Raw genomic sequence first — 5,227 nt, 5'->3', positions numbered from 1 at the left:
TCAGGTATGTATAATGAACTGCAGTATTAACTGTTATGTCTATAGTATGTCCGAGCACAGGCACATGTTGATACCAGGTTTGTATCATAATCTGTAGTATATTGTGACTACTGTTGTTTTCCTTTCCAAGTCACATGTCCTCCCCCTGTATCAGGTATATTAATATGTTTATGAAATGTACGTATCTGATCATTTAAACTTAGATCATTGTGGCATTATATAAGTGAATATCAATGCTTCGATCCTTGAAGGGTTGAATACTTAAGATATACGTTCATTATTGTATTGGTAAGTAGTTGAATCTCACTGGTCATGAAACCTATAGTTATTATACAGGTGAAAATGATTTAGATGAATTTTCCATACCGATGAATTCCAATAGTTTCACAAATGACATTACTTGCCGTCATTATTTGTACTCATAATCATGACCATATTTGAAATATATAGTCACCTACAGGTTGCACTTTGTAAATACAGATGTTTTTCAAAACACGCCTCTTTTGGTGAGATCTTGAATATTCATAGAAAATTAATTTTGTTAACATACTGGTTTCCAGTCATGCTCTCTGTATTTCATCTCACAGAGACATAACTTGGGAATGTTACCAGTAAATATACACGTGCATAGTGTTTACATTGACATCTGTGGTAACCTTTCATTCGAGGTAGGGTTAGAAGATTAGTGTTGGTTTAAACTCTGAGAAGTTCAGGGCATATAACCATGCAGCACAGTCCTATAGTTAGACTTTTGAAGAAAAAAAATGTGGTGCATATGAACTTTCAATTCTAGGATAAGATTGTTTAAGTCAAAGTAGTACCGTTTTAGCCGTAAAAGGAGTTCCTATGAGAAATTGCATTGTCAATATTTACAGAAATGCAACCTACAGTTTATTGATTTCAATTGTGTTAAAATCATCACACAATGTTGATACAACTGTCCCAATTAACAGTAATACTAAATTTTCAAGATTCGTCGGTGATTTGGGTTTATAAAATGCTAATTAAGTAATACAGATATAAGAGAAACAATGAAATTGTTAGCATACACAGATATTTGTTATCAATTATAATAAAGCAAGCTGTATTTGATTATTTCAGTACCAACTTGTGAATTCGGATGGACTTTACGAGGCACACGCTGTTATTTTTTTAGTGGTGGGACTCAACTCGGTTGGAATGCAGCTCAGGTCTGTTTATTTTCATTCATTAATTTTGAGATTTGAAGAACATATATACACAAAGATCTATGAATCTGATTTTGGTTTTGTCAAATGCGTATTAAAGTTTTGTTATAGAATTAATATATTATATCCTCAATTCTGTTTAGCAAAGGTATATTTTGTTTTTAAAATATTGTGTTGTACCTTTTGTTTATTTTGATAAAAAAATGTTTAAAAATGGTTAAGTGATATACCAATTTTACATATGCTATTATCATTATTAATATGTCTTACAGATCTCTTTGTCAATAAAAAAAGACGTTAAAATAGGGTTGTTTTTTTTAATATGGCGATTTTTGCCATTTAGATATCTATCTAATAGAGACCAAACGTCCAAAAGATTGGAAACAATTTCTGTTTTCCAAAGCTATTATAGGTTAATCAATGTAAAGATATTAGATACACATGAATGCATATTATTGACTTGGTTTTTGGTGATACTCCGATAAAAGGAATTAAAAAAAGGGCTACCGATCAACAAAGATAGGCAGTCATATGTTTATTTCGTTCAGCATATTCAGATGGTGTCAAATATTTTTCGAAATTTTTCTCCGTCCTATTTTCATATTCTTAAGTGGATTAATTAAAGCAAAGTTCAGTACATCAATCTTTTCAATAATGGACTGGGAGATAATTTAACACAAACAAATACAAATCCATTGAGGAAAAAAACAAATCCGGATTACAGACAAAAACTGAGAGAAAAACGTCAAATATAAAAGGAAAACAACAGAAACACTAAAGAAACAACAATGCAACACACACAGAAACGAACTTTAAGATAACAATTTGCATTTTTCCAGACTTGGAACACGACATTTATAAAAGCATTGCCATATAGTTATCAAAAGTACCAGGATTATAATTTTATACGCCAGACGCGCGTTTCGTCTACATAAGACTCATCTGTGACGCTCAGATCAAAATAGTTAAAAAGCCAAACAAATACAAAGTTGAAGAGCATTGAGGACCCAAAATTCCAAAAAGTTGTGCCAAATACGGCTAAGGTAATCTACTCCTGGGGTAAGAAAATCCTTAGTTTTTTCGAATAAGTTTTGTAAACAGAAAATTTATGAAAATTACCATATAATTGATATTCATGTCAACACCGAAGTGCTGACTACTGGGCTGGTGATACCATCGGGGACGAAACGTCCACCAGCAGTGGCATCGACCCAGTGGTGTAAATAGTTATCAAAAGTACCAGGATTATAATTTTATACGCCAGACGCGCGTTTCGTCTACATAAGACTCATCAGTGACGCTCAGATCAAAATAGTTAAAAAGCCAAACAAATACAAAGTTGAAGAGCATTGAGGACCCAAAATTCCAAAAAGTTGTGCCAAATACGGCTAAGATAATCTACTCCTGGGGTAAGAAAATCCTTAGTTTTTCGAATTATTCAAAGTTTTGTAAACAGAAAATTTATAAAAAATACCATATAATTGATATTCATGTCAACATATCATATCATATTATATTATAACTTGATTTAAATTTTCAGTCGTCTTGTCAAGAGATGGGTGGTCGTCTGGCAGAATTGGAAACCATTGAAGAAATAAATGCTGTGAAGAATGTTGCATCAGTCCAAAATAGAAGTAGTTTTAAACATACAAATAGTCGATAAACCATTGTCATAGCTGATATTTGAGGTGTCAGACCACGTACTCAGTCACTCAATTTAAGAAAGTCTGTTCAAATATTCCTTCCATGACTTAAATAGTGCTCTTGATTTCATTGTTTACTTAAGCTAACCAAACAATTTGCAGAATTTTTTTAAGGAAAAAGAAACATATTAAGACCATTTGGAACTCAAATTTACTTGCCCATAAGTTGGCTTGATGATATTTTGTTTTTACATTATACGGTTATGACATTTCGTAATGATGGTTTATATAACTCAATATGGAAGAAGGACGAAAGATACCAAAGGGACAGTCATACTCATAAATCTAGAACAAACTGACAACGCCATGGCTAAAAATTGAAAAGACAAATAGACAAACAATAGTACACATGACACAACATAAACAAATAAAGAATAAACAATACGAACCCCATAAAAAAAGTCATTACTTAATCTAATTTCAATATTACACGATATGGTTTCGTATTGACTAGTTTTGTCATTTTTAATATTGTTTTGTTATTACCCGATACTGTTTCACCATAATTTAATGTTGTTGTGTCATTCGGCAATGTGGTAGTGTCATTAGGCAATGTGGTTTTAACATTATTTGATTTTTATGTGACTTAACGTAATGTAGTTGTTTCAGTACATGATGTGGAATTTTGTTTCGTAATGATGATTTGGGAATTCTTTATGTGGCGTTAACATAACGTAGTGTTTTCTTAAATATTTTACAATTTTACACTTCATGATGTGTTAATGTCAGTATTCGATATGGTCCTTTCATTCTTTGATGTCGTTATCCTATGACTTGATGAGGTAAAACCACTTGACTAATTTTGGAAAACCTGATCTGTTGTTAGATTATACATGTCTATGTTTTATCTGCATTGGAAGTTGGATGTCTGTAGCCCTCCATTATGTTATAGTTCAAATTAGAGTTCGGGTTACTGTTTGAGTTAAACATTTGTGTAAAAATTAAAGCATCGAGTTAGCATATAAGACAGCTATGGCGTTCCATAATTAATTTTTATATTCCTGTCTTGATAGAGGCATTTCCTTATTTAGAAAAAGTGTTGAGTAAATGACTTTTCGGTGATGCCCGAATTGATGTAATCAAATGGAATGACATAATGTTATTTTGAGGTCGTCCTTACCTCTTTTATGATTTTTTTATTCTTGTTGACTAATCTCTATTTTCTGTAAAGCGAACACTGGATTTTATTGTCATTTTGTGGTATTTGTCTGTTTGTTATCAGGTAATCACTGTTATTTTGACTGATTTATTTTGAAAGTCCTTTATCTTCAACCACTATTGTATTAATAAATTGAAGTATTTATCGATCTCTCACCTTTTTTTGAACTGGAAAAATGTGGTACCGTGGGGACAGACCCTAAAATAAACAAATTAAAACACTCAAAGACGTCATCTTCTACGACACATTGCACATAAATTGAGCAATACGAGCCATCAAAAACTCGGAGAGTGAACTCATACGCTAGACATGTAACATAATTCGTTTTGCTCATGCACACATCAAGTGAACAGAAACGTTTCATTCCTTGATGTCACAAACGAGAAAAAGGGGGCCAAATTTTGGTAACGACTATTCTTTGTCATTTGTTGTAATTTCTGATATTGGTGTCTGTGTAGGTTAATCTTTCTGAATAATATCTGCACGACAAATGTTTTTCTAGTTCGGATATTCGACTGCCTTTCGTTATTGTTTAACTACTGTCAACCAACTTATTTTCGGGGATACTATATTTCGCGTGTTACCCTTTCTAGTCCATTTCGCGGCTATTTAATTTCGCGATTTTCAAATTTTTATGAAGAAGCATAATAAGGAAAGATCTAAGTTTTACATTTTCGCTACGATTTATTTTCGCGTCATTTTGCTACTCGCGAAAGTCGCGAAAATAAATCGCTCTCGAAAATAAGTTGGTTTACAGTATTTAAATGTTTTCAAAAGTCAGTAAGTTATTATACTTTCTTCGTTTGCATCTCAATATTTTTTCTGCAGGATTTTGGATTGGTGGACAGCGATTTGGAGAAGGACAATTCGAATTCCAGTGGGCATCAACCAACCAGGCAATAACAGTTTCGGATTGGGCATCACCAACTCAACCAAACAATCGAAGGGGAAATCAAGACTGTATTCTACTTAGTAGAAGTAATCAGTATCGATGGAATGACAGAGAATGCACACTGACATCGCATTACATATGTGAAAAAAGGTAATTTGTCGTTTCAGAATCTCCAGAATCATAGCTTGAAATGTATGCAAGTACAAACAAAAATAAACTTTAATATTTGGCATAGATTATAATGATGTAATCGAACTTTAAAGTCCAATAAATTGAATGCATGTAG

At 32.5% G+C, this 5,227-nt stretch overlaps 1 long non-coding RNA gene across 1 annotated transcript; it reads left to right on the top strand.

Moving 5' to 3' along the window:
- Positions 1–1,106: 1,106 nt before the first annotated feature.
- LOC134719479 (uncharacterized) lies at positions 1,107–4,998 on the top strand. The gene is made up of 3 exons (XR_010107598.1): positions 1,107–1,190; positions 2,728–2,821; positions 4,878–4,998. It is a non-coding gene; the product is annotated as an uncharacterized LOC134719479 (long non-coding RNA).
- The last annotated feature ends 229 nt before the right edge of the window (positions 4,999–5,227 follow it).

The sequence above is a fragment of the Mytilus trossulus genome, chromosome 5, assembly GCF_036588685.1.
Source record: "Mytilus trossulus isolate FHL-02 chromosome 5, PNRI_Mtr1.1.1.hap1, whole genome shotgun sequence".
Classification (NCBI taxonomy): Eukaryota; Metazoa; Mollusca; class Bivalvia; order Mytilida; family Mytilidae; genus Mytilus; species Mytilus trossulus.
Note: the sequence above shows the minus strand (reverse complement) of the source record. Positions and strands in the feature narration are given on the sequence as shown.